The following is a 16,493-nucleotide window of genomic DNA, read 5'->3' as shown; positions in this document are numbered from 1 at the left end:
ATGAATGAAATACTCACCACCAAACTTAGATAGAATTGTAGAGGATGAGAAGAGCAACGCGTGGCCGCAAACGGCTCGTCAATCGGAGCTCCGTAGCTCAAGTTATAGTGGTTTGAAGATCAAAGAGAGTTAGGTTTTCTCTCTTCTCTTCTCTCTTCTCAAATCAGCGCCCCAACCCTTCTTTTTAGGGTAAAATGAGCTGAAATGCTCACAACTAATGTTTATATATGTTGGGTCTTGGGCCTACTTAGGCCCGGTTCACTTATTTTTGCCCATTGGCCCAATTTTGGGCCAAAACCTTTAAGATTAGCGTTCTAAATTGCACTTTAAATATTTCTACCTTCCCTAATTATAATTCCTCATTTTTTAATCTTATTTACCCATAATCAATTTTCTCAGTTGTAGTACCAAACAGATCTCAGCCGGTACTGCCGGTCAAAATTCCACTGTGCACTTTTACGCAGAAAACTATATTTTCCGACTCGGAAAAATTCACTGAATCCAAATATCATATTTAAATTATCAAATTCCAATTGCCAAATCTTCCAACCATATTCGCTCCTATTTAACTTATTATTTACTAAATTTCGGTTAGACCGGGTATTACATTGTCATTTGTTGTTGTTGTTTAGATGAGAGGGTGGCTGACATTGTGATAGATGAAGAGTTATGATTGGTGTTAGAGTTAAGGGTAGTGGATGGTTTGGTAGTGGTGGTGTATATTTTTAAATGGGGAGGTCGAGTGACTAGATCAGCTATTGGGTGAAAATTTTTCCTTTCAAACACTTCCATTTTGATTTTATTATGCTTTCTAGATATTTGTTAGTATTTTACTATTTTGAATACTTAGTTAATTGCTTTTATTTTGGTTTGTATTTGTATTTTTATTCTGGTTTGTACATACCTTAGATACTTATTCTAGTTTTGCATATTTTTCTTTCTTTAATATAGTTTGTATATTTCTTTAGCTTTTAGTTGTGATTGGATAATGTGATAATTGGACCCAGTTTACTTTCTTATATGCATATGATGATTTGGAATGATATGAGAATAGGAAAAGAACTTAGAACTTTTTTTATTTTCATCGAATCACATTATACATATACATAAAATAAGCTTAGTCAAAATAATTAATTTTCAAGACCATTTTTTATAGGGCATCCATTAATTTGAGTTAAAAATTTTTATTGAACTTACTTGAAAAGTAATTGTGGAATATAGATGTGAGTTAGAACATACAACCAAGTGAGATTTGAATTTTTTATGTGTGGTTGCATTATATTAACCACTATTTTCATTCTTGTGTGTTATTCTCTTTCTATGATTGCAATTTTTGACTTGTTTAATTCTTTATATCCAATATTTTGTGTATGAATGCATTTACATGATTGAGGTCTTTATTTTATTTAGCTTACTTATCTAAATGACCTTACCCTTTTATCTACCATCGTTAGCCAATGTTGAGCCTATTTAATCCCCTTTTATTCTTAATTTTGGCACAACACTACCGCTAAGTGAAAAACAATAAATGTTCTTAATTTGGATCTTTGATTAGTTTAGACTAGTGAGAGTGTGCATCATCTAAACATGAAAAAATTAAAAACATTGGTTGAAAAAATGGGTATTTTACATTTTTGTTGAAAATTTTGAAAATTGGGTACATACTCATGCATTGAATGTTGAACCATATGCATTAATCATTTTGTATATATTATATTATTCAAAAGAAAAAAATTTGAAAAAAAGGAAAAAAAAAGGAAAAAAAATGAGAAAACAATAAAAAGGGGGCAAATGTTACCCCAAAAAGAAAAGTTTGAGAAATAAATGCATATGTGATATGAATTGAAAGAATGCATGAATATGTGAAAAAGTGAATAATGGGTAATTAGGTTTTGCATTAGAGTTGAATAAGTTGTCATAGGTTAGGTGGGAGTTTAAGTTAATCAAAGACTCAATTTCAAGTCTACTTAGCCAAATGCAATCTTACTTTAACTTTAGCCCCATTACAATCCTTGAAAAGTCCTCATGATACTTGTATGCATGCATTGAATAATTATTGATTATTAGATGAAAAATAAGTCTTAAAAAGAAAGATTAGAAGAGAATTGAGTGGATCAATCCTATACACTTGAGCAATTATAGAGTATACACATCTGATGAGGGGTTTGATTGCTCTATTCTATATTTTCACCTTTTATTATTTATTATCTTGCAAGTTATTTTATCTTTTGGAACTCAAATTAATTAATGGGATTGCATTGGTTGCTATATTGAGTTAGCCCTCTATGTATATAAGTTTTCTTGAAAATTTATTTGTTTTGATCAAGTAGATACTAATAGATACAAGTAGATAGATATATAGAAATAGATAGAATAGGTATACATAGTTTACTTTTAATAAGTGTGAATATCCTTTAATGTTGTCTTTCTTAATGCTTAGCATGAGAACATGCTATTGTTTAAGTATAGGGAGGTTGATAGATCCATATTTTATAATGAATTTTGGGTTGAAAAGAATGGAATTTATCAACTTATCTTGCATTTATTCATTGAAATTGCATGCTTTTGTGAATTTTCTAATTATGCTTAATTGTGAAAAAATGCTTTTTATGATTTAAAATTGTTAAATTTAATTCACTTTTATCTCATTCGTTATCTTAATATATTTGTTTAAGTGATTTAAGTTTTATAAGGTAAGAATGACCAGAAGAAATGGAGAAAAAGCGTACACATCTCCTTGGATTTATGCGTATGCATGGCAAATGCGTACGCACGAGAAGCGACACGTGATTCACTTAAGTGAACACGTGGATCGCGATTTCAGGCCCAATTTTTGCCCAATTTTAGGATGATGTTTTAGGTAGAATTCTAGAGAGAGACTCCAACTTCTCTCTAAAATTTAGGATTTCTTAGTTTAATTTCTTCTTAGTTTTAGGTTTTAACAATTGTTTTAGTTTAGTTTTCTTTACATTCTCATTATCTAATATCTTAATTTTCTTAGTTTTATTTGTTAGCTTCTTAATTTTGGTTAATTTTAGTTATTGAACACTTGTTGAATTTTTGTTATTTTTAATGCAATTTTGATATTTTTCATGTTACTGTTGCTTAATTGAATTGTTATTATTGCTTTCTTATTTTAGTAGTTATAGATTTTATAATTCATGCAATTTACCATGCTTTTTTTTATGCATTCCAAGTATTTGTTAAAAATATCTTTTTTAATTTTAGAGTAGATTTTTGCATTCTTGGCTTGGGAGGAGTTAGGTGATCTTGAATCATTGATGTCCAATATTGATTAGTAATTTAGGGTTGTTAGTTGATTTTGTTTCCACTGACGCAAGTTTTTCACTTAGTCTAATTAGTGAGTTGGTTAGTACTTGTGGATTAAGATCAATTACGCCTATTTGACTTTTTCCCAATGTTTGGAGATGATGAAGTAGGATAAATTCTTCTTAGTCGCCATATTTGTGGTCAATGACTTAGATAGAAAACCTCAACTCTCAATCCTTGCCAAGATGCATTTTAGTATTTAAAGTCCTTGTTTGCCCTTCATTTTCTTGCAATTTAATTTCTTATTAATTGCTTTTAAAACCCCCTTTTTTTCATAACCAATGATATGCACACCTCGCTGCAATTCCTTTGAGAGACAATCTAGGATTTAAAATTCTATATTTTTATTAAATTGAATTTGTGACAATCTTATAAACTCTGATACGGGTCATTTGTTGATTTGAAACTATACTATCGACGAGATTTTTTTTGAGAAATTCTAAACCGACGTTTGGCCCGCATCAGCAAGCACGTAATCCAAGCTGAAATAAAACACCAAATCACTCTTGATATATCGATCAAATTGAGAATGATAGGATAAGCACTTCAAATAGCTCTAACAACCACAAGGTTGAAGGCTTGGTCAATGTACCTAAAATTCAGAGTTCACCACCAATATTCTACTAGCTTATACTTCTCCATTTTGTGTTGATTATTGACTAGACATCACCACAAGACCTCTTCAATTGTAAATTTTTCTTCCATTCACCAGAACAACATATACAATTTTCCACTAAAAGAATATAATTTTATTATTAAAATTCAAATTACCAAAAATATTCAAAATTTACAGAAAATAAATTTAAAAGAAACACCATCACCGTCGTAGCTATCTTTTTCTGCCAAATATTCAACGACCCTTAAACTCAAAGCCAACCTTATTAGCATATAAAAATCCTAGTTAATTCTACTTGTCTACTGGTTTGTATGAGATGAGAACCTAACTCATTTAAGTTAGGAATATATCTAATGCAAATTTCTAATAATCATCGCTACATTAATCACATAGTTTAATATATAAAATCCGCTCTATTCAATTATGTTTTATGTTATTTATGGAGTGGTGTTAGGACTGAGTAGGACACTAGGACTGAGTGGGTTAGAGTATATTTTAATTCATTTCTTTTTGGGACTTTTTGAGTTAGGACTAATAAGATTTTTCTTTTTAACTCTTGGAGCTAAAGGTCAAAAATATTGAAGAGGGCTTCGGGTTGACTCTAGGATTGAAGGCTATATTGATACTTATATTATTCACCATCTTCATAACTTCATACATGTTGAAAGATTCTTTTCAACACAATAATTTTGGATAAAGTTGAGTCCTTTGGGTGCAGCCTTTTTTCAAATCATGTGTTAACGTAGAATGTTTATGCACCGAACTATTTTTTTACCTAATGAACTTCTTGTTAGTTTCTGTTAAATATGATCCTTCTACTTCCTTTTCTCCAAGCAATCTTCTCTCATTTAAGCTCTATTTATAAAATTTTATTAGTTTACATTTACATCTATTTATATTTATGAAAATAATATTAAACAAATAATCACATATGTGATTCTACTTTATTTATGTCATGAAATACAAATTTTCTATTAAATATAAGAATGTATAGAAATCAAATTAAATTAAAATTAAATATAAATAAAATCTACATCTGATCTATCCTAAAATATTATATATTCTTAGATCTGATGAGATCTGGTTCATAAATTATTAGTATAAGTTACTTTTTTATAACAATTTAGATCTCAAATTAAAGAGACTTTCACTTAAAAATTTAGATATTAAATTGAGAAGGATAAAAAAAATTAAAATGATAACATAGGCTAAAATATATTTAGATTGATAACAAAAAATAATTTTAATACTAAAACTACTTTTAAGAAGATTAAATTTTGTTTAAATTCATTTAAAAAAATTATTTGAAAAACAAAAAATTAAATAATTAAAATATTTTTCTCTTTCTTGTATCATAATCTACAACTATCTAAAAATTCTGTTCCCAATAAGAATATTTAAAAAAAAAAAAGAATACCGAGCGAGACACTGACAAAAAATTTTGGTACTAATAATTGAATTTGAATCCTCTAAATTTTGAATTTTTATTTTAGAGGGTAAAATGTGATATCTCACCCTTGAATAATTTCTCTCTCATATTTTCTCTTAGTCCCACCTATGAAATAAATGGTGAGAGATCACACTTTACTTTCTAAAGTAAAATTTAAAATTTAGAGAATCCAAATCCCTAATAATTATGTTGGTTTCCATCAGAAAGAGGCAGAGAACTCTGTCTTCATATGCAGAGACAAACTTCGAACTTTGTGGGAGTTTGAAGGAACTACGGACAAAGTAACGAAATTTGGCTTTGTGGTGGCAATGATAAGCTTTGGAAAGGAAAGAAAATAAAACAAAAAAAAAACTACAATATGAAAGTAGAGAAAGGCAAAACCTTTCTATGAGAGTCACACTAATATCCTAATATAAATGTAGAAAAAATTTTGATCTTCATCTTTTCTTATTAGGCAATAAATGGTACTATATATGTCAAGAATTTTTTAAAATAGTATTATCCTCACTTCTACACTAATTATTCCTTACGAGTTTGGTATTTTTGTCGAACATTATTCATCTTTTATGGATACAAAGTAAATTTTGTTCTTTTATAGGTAATTTTAATTTGTCAATGTTATGGATTTTCGTAGGTATACCTAATTGTTTTTCGTTTTCTTTGAGTAATTATGCTACGTTAAACAAAAAATCAGTTATCACGTATAGAAACACATTTTCGGCATTTTATCAAAAAAATAATGTACTACTGAAAATAAGTTTGACTATTCGTCTGTTATATGTTTGATTTTTCTACAATGACAGCTTTGATTATTTTGGTGGATGATTATTTAGTTGAAAAACTATGTGAATCAATATGTATGAATATACACAATTACGTAGTAATTGATTTAATGACTGATTTTTCTGTGCACATAACATTTTTTTTGAAGGACTTGTTTCAAGTTTATATATACTTAAAGATTTTTTTTAATATATCTTAACATTTTTAAATGATTACAATCACTAAATTGTCTATTTCTAATTAACAATTTTGTCTCCTTTCATAATTGTTCATCATAATTCTTATATTTTTTAAATTCTACCATACTATCTAATCTTCTAATATAAAACTACTTCCACTACTATCATTTTTTTTCATTCTTTTTTGTGTTTTACTGCTACTATCATCAACAAACTCCAACTAAAATGACTTTTAAAATAGAAGTTATTTTGGCAAGCACGTAACCTGGTTCAAATAAAACACCAAATCACTCTTGATATATCATTCAAAATTGAAAAGGATAAGATAAAACACTTCAAATAACAACCACATGGTTGATATCTTGGTCAATATAACCAAAATCCAGAGTTTACTAAAAATATTCTACTAGCTCACACTTCTCCATTTTGTGTTGATTATTTGCTAGACATCACCACAAGACATCTTCAATTGTAAAATTTTTTCCCATTCACGAGAGTAACATTTTTCCACCAAAGGGATAGGACTTTATTATTAAAATCTAAATTACCAAAAAAAATTCAAAAATTACATAAAATAAATTTAAAAGAAACACCATCACCATAGTAGTTATTTTTTTCTACAAAACAATTACCGACCCTTAAACTCAAAGCCAACCCTATCAATATATAAAAATCTTAATTGATTCTATTTATCTAGTTATTTATGTGAGAGGAGAATCGAACTCATTTGAGTTAGGGATAGATCTAATACAAATTTCTAATAGTCGCTACATCAACCAGATAGTTTAATATATAGAATCCACTCCATTCAATTATATTTTATATTATCTACGGAATAGTGTTAGGACTGAGTAGGCTTGAGACCAGGCCATATTTTAACTTTTTTCTTGGGACCTTTTTGAGCTAGAACTAATAAGATTTTTGTATAACTATTGGGGTTAAAGGCCAAAAACATTGAAAAGGGCTTAGAGTTGACTCTAGGGTTGAAGTCTGTATTGATATCTGTACTATTCACCATCTCTATAACTTCATACATGTTGAAAGATTTCTTTCAATACAATAATTTTGGATAAAGTTGAGTCCTTTGCGTGTGGCTTTTTTCTAGATCCTACGTTAACGTAGTATATTTATGTAATGTGATATATTTTTTTACTTAACGAACTTCTTGTTAGTTTCTTTTAAACATGATCCTTCTACTTTTTTTTTTCTCCAACCAACCTTCTCTCATTTAAGCTCTATTTATAGAATGTTATTAGTTTACATTTATATCTATTCATGTTTATAAAAACAATATTAAACAAATAATCGCACATGTGATTCTACTTTAGTTTATGTCATAAAATACAAATTTTTTATTAAATATAAGAATGTACAAAAATCAAATTAGATCGAAATTGAATATAAACAAAATCTACATCTGAGCTACCCCAAAATATTAAATATTCTTAAATCTGATGAGATCTAGTTCGTACATTATTGGTATAAGTTGTTTCTTTATAAAAATCTAGATCTCAAATTATAAAGTCTTTTTACTTAAAAATTTAGATCTCAAATTGAGATGGATAGTAAAAAAAATTAAAATCATAATATAAACTAAAATATACTTAGATTGGTAAAAAAAAATAATTTTAATACTATAACTACTTTTAAAAAGACTAAAATCTTGTACAAATTCATTTAAGAAATTCATTAAAAAATAAAAAATGTTGAATAATTAAAATATTTTTCTTTCTCTTGTATCAAGATTCACAACAACTATCTCAAAAGCTTGATACCAAGTGTGATACAAAAAAAAAAAGGAGCGAAACAGTAAAAAAAATTCGGTACCAATAATTATGTTGGGTTTCTATAGAAGAGAGGCAGAGAATTCTACCTTCATATGCAGAGACAAAATTTTGAACATTGTGGGAGTTTGAAGGAGTCACGGACAAAGTAATAGAATTTGATTATGTGATGACAATGATAAACTTTTGAGAGGAAAAAAAAAATAAAGAAAACAACAATATGAAAGTAGAAAAAGGCAAAATCTTTCTATAAGAGTCACACTAATACTCTAATACAAATGTAGGGAAACTTTAGATCATCTTCTTTTCTAATTAGGCAATAAATGATACTATATATATTTTTAATTTTTAAAAATAGCATTATCTCATTTTCTATACTCACTCAACTTTAAAAGTTTGGTATTTTTGTCGAACATAACTCGTCCTTTATGGATACAAAGTAATTTGTTATTTTATAGGTAGTTTTAATTTTTCAGTGTTATGAACTTTTGTGGGTGAAATTAATTGTTTTTTGTTTTTTTTAGTAATTATACTACGTATAAACAAAAAATCAGCTACCGCGTATAGAAACACATATTTAGCATTTTATAAAAAAAATATTGTACTACTGTAAATAAGATTGACTATTTGTCTATACATGTTTGATTATTTTACTATGACAGATTTGATTATTTTAGTGGGTGATTATTTAGTTGAAAAGAATCAATATGTTTAAATATATACAATTATATGGTAGCTGATTTAATGGTTGATTTTTATCTGCGCATTGCATGTTTTATTTTTTTTTAAAGGACTTGATTCAAGTTTATATATAGTTAAAGTTTTTTTTAATATATCTTAACATCTTCAAATGATTATAATCAGTGAATTGTCTATTTTTTCTAATTTACAATTTTATCTCTTTTTTTAATTATTCATCATTCGATTTTTATGTTTTTTAAATTCTATCATACTCTCAAATATTCTAATATAAAACTACTACCACCACCGTCGTCTTTTATTTTTCTTATTTGTTCTCCTTTGTCCTTTACTCCTACCATCATCAACAAATTTCAACTAAAATAACTTTTAAAATAAAAGTTATTGGTAAGGATGTAAACCCAAACTCAAATGAAACACCAAATTACTCTTCATATATTGATCAAATTGAGAAGGATAGGATAAGTACTTCAAATAGCTCTAGCAACTACAAGGTTGAAGGTTTAGTTAATTTACCTAAAATCCGGAGTTCACAAAAAATATTCTGCTAGTTTACATTTTACCATTTTGTGTTGATTATTGGCTAGACATCACCACAAGATCTCTTCAATTATAAACTTTTCTTCCATTCACGAGAGCAATATATACATTTTTTCACAAAAGGGATAACATTTTATTATTAAAATCTAAATTACCAAAAAATTCAAAATTTATAAAAAAAATAAACTTAAAAAAACCACCATTATCGTGGTAGTTATCTTTTTCTGCCAAACAATTACGACACTTAAACTCAAAACTAACCCTATCGGCATATAAAAATCCTAATTGATTCTACCTTACTAGTGGTTTATATTAGAGGAAAACCCAACTCATTTGAGTTAGGGATAGATCTAATGCAAATTTCTAATAGTCATAGCTATATCAACCACATAGTTTAATATATAGGCTCCACTCTATTCAATTATGTTTTATGTTATTTATAGAGTGGTGATAGGATTAAGTAGGGTTGAGTGGGTCAGGCCATATTTTAATTATTTTTCTGGGACCTTTTTGAATTAGGACTAATAAGATTTTTCTTTTTAACTAAGGCTAAAAACATTGAAGAGCGCTTAGAATTGACTCTAGGGTTGAAGTTTGTAACACCATAATTAGCCTAAGCCTTACCTCGCGTCATAAAGCCAAGGTCAATCAGAGATTACGACAGTTCTAAACTCATACATAATATATATATATAGAGAAAGAATAGTATAATCTAGAAGCCCGATGAAAGATATAGCTCAAAAACAGAATTTTGAAGCACAAACGTACTAACGGAGCTACTAGCTTAAGGCATAAGAAACAGAGAAGATATAACAAAAGATAAGTATATAATATCATAGGGAACTAGTCACGACTCGCGGAGTTTAAGCCGGCTAGCCATATACTGATATACAAAACCATACAGTGAAAACAGCTTATACAAGTTTTGTTCTCTCAAATACATGCCTCTAGGCAAAATAAAATACAAAAGGAGAGATGTATAAACAAAATAAACCAAAAAGAACTCCAAAATGATCCAAGATTCTCTGCTCCTGTCACCAACCAAAGCAACTCACCGAGGTGGGTTGCGACCTGCATCTGAAAAATACAACAACAATATGGTATGAGAACCGGCGGTTCTCAGTATGGTAACAGTTCTCAGTGATATAGGATATAAGACCCCGGGACGCCAAAGGCAATCCTAAGCTTCATATCAATCACAAGATTCAACTTAAAGTATTCTAAAACATTTAAGCATAATATACCAACTTGACTTAAATAAACCAGGTTATCTATCTTAAGGGATTTCTATTCTAACCAAACATCGCTGTCCCACAGCCTTCACCAACCGATCCTCCATGCGATCCCATCGCCACCGCCTTCCGAACCTCCTCAATCCCAGCAGAAAACACAGATAATGTTCAAAGCAAGTAAAGCACAAGTAGTAGCATATATGGCAAATAATTCAGATAGCAAGTAAGCATGTTATTCAATTAGGCAAACCATTACAAGTAGACAAAGCATACAAGCAGATAGGAAATGCATATGATGAATGCCTGCCCTACTGGCTGTGATATCACATTGTCGGTTCAACTGCCAACCCGACACATCTCCATGGAGACGTCGCCCTTCGGATTTCTCATATGGGAACCCCCGAGATATAGTGCCCGGATCACTGTCCAAGTACCGGCGCCTGCTCGCCCTATAGATCCGAAGGGATGCGAGCGGGATATTCTTGCCTCAGACCTCACATCTCAATGTAAGCAGGATTAACCACCGTCCTTATGCTGCCGCCGCTACCTCGATAGGCGAGATTAACCACCGTCCCTGCCAGGCGCATGGCGTCTCAAAATATCATGTAAAAATATTATTTCAATGGTTTTCAAAAGTATTTTCAGCATACATAGATCCATCACTTCAATCCGAGTCCCCGACTCATCTCAACCACTGTCCCTTTATAACTCAGTTTCCAAATACCAAAAGTCTATCATTCCTCATCTCATATACCAATCATCCTTCACCTAACGTCAAACCATTCTCAGCACGCCAGAAACCTAGGCCTCCGTTTTCTAATTTACCTTAAAATCATGTACTAGAGCCTTTAATTTATATCCCATGTTCTAATACTCAAAACTAGGCCCAAACGTCTTAAAATGCTGTTATAGAAGCTTACAACCTTGTTGAAAAGGCAAAATAGTTGAAAACAAATAAATTTTTGAGAAACAGGACGTGTGCACCCGCACATATCAGAAGTAATGAAATTCTGCAACTTTGGAAAATTTCAGATTTTTAACACCAATTTTGAATGATCATAACTTCCTCTACCAAATTCCAATTTTTTACAAACTTTATATCGATTCGAACAGTTTTCAATAAGCTTTAATGCTAAACTAATTTCAATAGATTTTGAAAACCAAGGCATAAGTTATGATTAGACAAAGTTCACTAAAAGTCAACTTTTACCAAGACTCACAAGAATCTCAATTTACCAACTTTCATAACCCAATCCAACCAAAACCACATCAATTCTATCACATATAAGAATTTACCATTTTCCATATCCAATTTACCACTCCACCATATATAATCATCAATTCTCACTATCAAATACATAATAATACCCTTACTAACCATCATCATTATTAATTTCAACATCAAACTCCAACATCATACTATCAACATCAATATAACCATTTATCAACAATCCTAACACTCACCTTTAATTACCAAAAATATCAATATTTATCATCCATTATCAACCACATCAACAAATCCTCATCAACAACAATAAATCATACATCCCTCATCAACCTGTATAATCATTAAATTCCAACAACATCATTATTCATCATCAATCATTAAATACCAACAACCTCATCAACAACACTAATCATCAATACTCATTAACACCAGCAATTCTCCATAATCATCCTTAATCACAATATTCCAAGGATACCAACAATTAACATCAATTTACACATAATCATTCATACACCAACAACATTCAATCCTATCTTAGGGTCAACTAGCCTAAGTGTCCATGAATATTATATACTACATAGAGAAAACCAAAACCATACCTTGGCCGATTCCCTTTATGCACCCAAACTCAAAATGAGCACCAACAAGCTTCCAACCACAATCCAAGCTTTCAAATCCACTCCAACAAGCACAAATAAGTTCCAAAAGCTCCCAAAGCCACAATAATCAAACTATATACATATAAATCACCACAAATCAACCTAGGGTTCAACATAAGCATAATTTCACAAGGCTAAGCAAGGATTAGAGCAAACCTAAACATCCAAAATCACAAAAACCCATTTAACCCAAAACTCTAATAAAACCCGAAATTTTGAAGAGAGAAATGGGAAGATTTCGTGATTATCTTGAGGGTTTCTTGGGTGGATTTTGTAGAGCTCTTCACAAGGAACACGTAGCCGCAAACGGTGCGGCGATCGGAGCTCCGTAGCTCAAGATATGAGCTTGGGAAGTTTGAAGTGAATAGTAACAATGGTGAAAAGCTCTCACCTCTCTCCTCACTTCAGCTGCTGTTGTGTTTAGGTTATGAGGGTGAAAGTGGCTGAAATGGGTTCATTTAAGTGTATTTATATGTTGGGCTTGGGTCCAACTTGGGCCCGGTCCAACCCGTTAGCGTTTTTAGCCCATTTGGCCTAACTTCGGGTCAAATCTTTAAAATTAAAGTCCGGTTTTCCATTTCTAATGTTTTTCTAAGGTTTTTTGACGGTTTTTACTTTTCTCGTGCGGTACCAGGCAGACTTGAACCGGTTCAACCGGTTCAACTGCTGGTTCGTGATTTTTCACGGTTTTTCGTAGAAAGCACATTTTCTGACTCAGAAAGACTCACTGAGTCCAAAAATCACCTTTAAATTCCCAAATTCTCTCTCTAACTTTTTGGAATCTAATTTGGGCAATTAATCACTTAATTAACCGGTTGATTAGTTGTGGTTCTTACAAAGTTTGTATTGATACCTGTACTATTTACCATCTCCATAACTTCATACATTTTGAAAATTTTTTTTCAACACAATGATTTTGGATAAAGTTGAGTCCTTTGGGTGCAATCTTTCTCCAAATCCTCCGTTGGGCTACTTTTTTTACTTATCAAATTTTTTTAGTCTCTTTTAAATATGATCCTTCTAATTTCGTTTCTCCAACCAACCTTCTCTCATTTAAACTCTATTTATAGAATGTTATTAGTTTTATCTTTACATCTATTCATGTTTATGAAAATAATATTAAACAAATAATGCACATGTTATTCTACTTTATTTTATGTCATGAAATACAAATGTTCTATTAAATATAAGAATGTACAGAAATTAAATTGGATCGACATTAAATATAAACAAAATCTTCCTCCAATCTACCCTAAAACATTAAATATTCTTAGATCTGATTCGTAAATTATTAGTATAAATTTTTTCTACATAAAAATTTAGTTCTCAATCTAAAGAGATTTTTGTTTAAAAATTTAGATCTCAAATTGAGAATGATAGAAAAAAAAAACTAAAATCATAATATAGGCTAAAATATACTTAGATTGGTAACAAAAAATAATTTTAATACTAAAATTACTTTTAAAAAGACTAAAATCTTGTTCAAATTCATTTAAAAAATTTATTTGAAATAAGTTTTTTGAATAGTTAAAATATTTTTTCTTTCTTGTATCAAGATGCACAACCATTTTAAAATTTTGATACCAGAAAAGATATTAAAAAAAAGAATAAGAATGAGACAGTGAAAAAAATTTGAGTACCAATTATTATGCTAAGTTTCCATTAGAAAGAGTCAGAGAATTCTGTTTTCATATGCGGAGACAAAGTTTCGAACTTTGAGGGAGTTTAAAAGAGTTACGAACAAAGTAATGGGATTTAACTTTGTGGTGATAATTATAAGTGTTCGAAGAGGAAAGAAAATAAAGAAAACTATAATATGAAAGTAGAAAAAGACAACCTTTTTATAAGAGTCATACGAATACCTATTACAAATGTAGGAAAATTTTTGATCTTCTTTTCTAATTAGGGAATAAATGATACTATATATATCTATAATTTTTTAAAATATCATTATCTCCACTTTTACACTAACTATACCTTACGAGTTTGGTATTTTTGTCGAACGTTACTCATTTTTTATGGATAAAAGTAATTTTATTTTTTTATAGGTAATTTAATTTTTCAGTGTTATGAACTTTCGTGGGTATACATAATTGTTTTTCGTTTTCTTTTAGTAATTATGCTACGTATAAACAAAAAATCAGTTATCGCGTATAAAAACACATATTTAGCATTTCATAAAAAAAATTGTACTACTGAAAATAAGTTTGACTATTTACTATGACAAATTTGATTATTTTAGTGGATAATTATTTAGTTGAAAAACTATGTGAATCAATATGTATAAATATACATAATTGCATAGTAGTAGATTTAGTGACTAATTTTTATGTGCGCATAACATTTTTTATTTTTTTTAAAGGTCTTGTTTTAAGTTTATATATACTTAAAGATTTTTTTTTTCAATATATCTTAATAGGAAAAATATAGGGAACAAAATGTGTAACCAGCCAAAAATTGAACAACTCAATTAATTGTAATTATTAATAATTAATTTTAAATTTTTTAAATTCAAAATTTAAATAATTAGAAACTGATTAAGTAAACCTAATTAAAAACTATAAAAACCTTCTCCATCTCTTCCATATTAACCTGCACACCCCAACAACAACACACACAGATTCTTTCTCTCACTGTCACGTTCTGAGCAAATGTATCGAAGAAGTTCCAGAAAGAGGTTCCGTCAGTGATGGCATGGTTGACGGAAATTCCGATGAAGAAGCCGTCGGCGAGCTCGGTTACCTGAACGGCCATAATCGGGGAGTAATGACCACTATAACTAATCTTTCTATCGAAGGTGAAGAATTCTCTAAAAGATTTATGGATGTCAAGGGGGGAAAGAAGATCAAGAACATTGAGAGCGGGTGCGCGCGGCATGGAGGAAGTGGACGCCGGTGTCGTTACAGGAAATATAAACATAACCGTGGGAGTCAGTGGTTAAACGACTAGCGAGAGGGGGAAAGAGGGAGAGGGTTCGTGAGAGGGCGGATTTCAAGAGTGGAATTAGTTGGTTAGAAGAGAGGGAAGTTGTGTAATACCCGGTCTAACCGAAATTAATTAAATAATGAGTTAAATAGGAGTGAATATTAGGGGTGTGCAAAAAAACTGGTTTCACTGAACTGAATTGAAACTGAACTGAAACTGTTTTAAATAAACCAGTTTTTTTAAATAAAAAACTGAACTGAAACCATAGTTTGTATGAAAAACCAATTTATTAAAAACCAGTTTTTATGGTTCAGTTTAGTTTTAAACCAAATTAAAACTGGTTTTATTTAAACTCCAAAATTAATTTTACATACTCTCTCTCTCTCTCTCCCTTCACTCTCTCTCTCTCTCCATCTCCCTTCCCATCACTCTCTCTCCTTTCCCCCTCTCCCTTCCTTCCCCTCTCTCTTCCTCTCTCTCTCCTCTCCCTCCTCTCTTTCTCCCCCTCCCCTCTTTCCTTTCTCTCTCTCTCTCTCTCACTCCCTTCCTCTTTCTCCCTCTCCCTCCTTTTCCTCTCTCTCTCCCCCCTCTCCCTCTCCTTCCCCCTTCCTTCTCTCTCCTCCCCTCTCTCTCTCTCTCCCTTTTTTTCTCTCTCTCCTCTTCCTCCTCTCTCTCTCTCCCTCTCCTTTTTCTTCCTCTCTCTCTCTTCTTCTCCTCTTTCTCCCCCTCCTATCTCCCTTCTCTCTCTTTTCCCTTTCTTCCTTCTCTCCCTTCTCTCTCTCCCCCTCCTCTTTGTCTCCCTCCTTCTCTCTCTCTCTCTCTCTCTCTCTCTCTCTTTTTCCTCTCTCTCCCTTCTCTCTCTCTCTCCCTTCCTTCCCCTCTCTCTTTCTCTCTCTCCTCTCCCTCCTCTCTCTCCCCTCCCCTCTTTCCTCTCTCTCTCTCCCTCCATTCCCCCTCTCTCTCCCCCTCCTATCTCTTTCTCTCTCTCTCCCCTCTCCCTCTCCCTCCCCCTTCCTTCTTCTCTCTCTCTCTCCCCATTTTCTCTCTCTCCCCATTTTCTCTCTCTCC

The 16,493-nt window shown here is 30.9% G+C and overlaps 1 long non-coding RNA gene across 1 annotated transcript; it reads right to left on the bottom strand.

Moving 5' to 3' along the window:
* Positions 1 to 10,256: 10,256 nt before the first annotated feature.
* Positions 10,257 to 12,919, bottom strand: LOC107634341 (uncharacterized). The gene is made up of 3 exons (XR_002359048.2): positions 12,657 to 12,919; positions 12,441 to 12,572; positions 10,257 to 10,458 (listed from the first exon to the last, which is right to left on the bottom strand). It is a non-coding gene; the product is annotated as an uncharacterized LOC107634341 (long non-coding RNA).
* Between the last annotated feature and the right edge of the window lie 3,574 nt (positions 12,920 to 16,493).

This window comes from Arachis ipaensis, chromosome B3 (genome assembly GCF_059453495.1).
Source record: "Arachis ipaensis isolate K30076 ecotype BB chromosome B3, ASM5945349v1, whole genome shotgun sequence".
Classification (NCBI taxonomy): Eukaryota; Viridiplantae; Streptophyta; class Magnoliopsida; order Fabales; family Fabaceae; genus Arachis; species Arachis ipaensis.
This window is presented reverse-complemented; position numbering and strand designations above follow the sequence as displayed.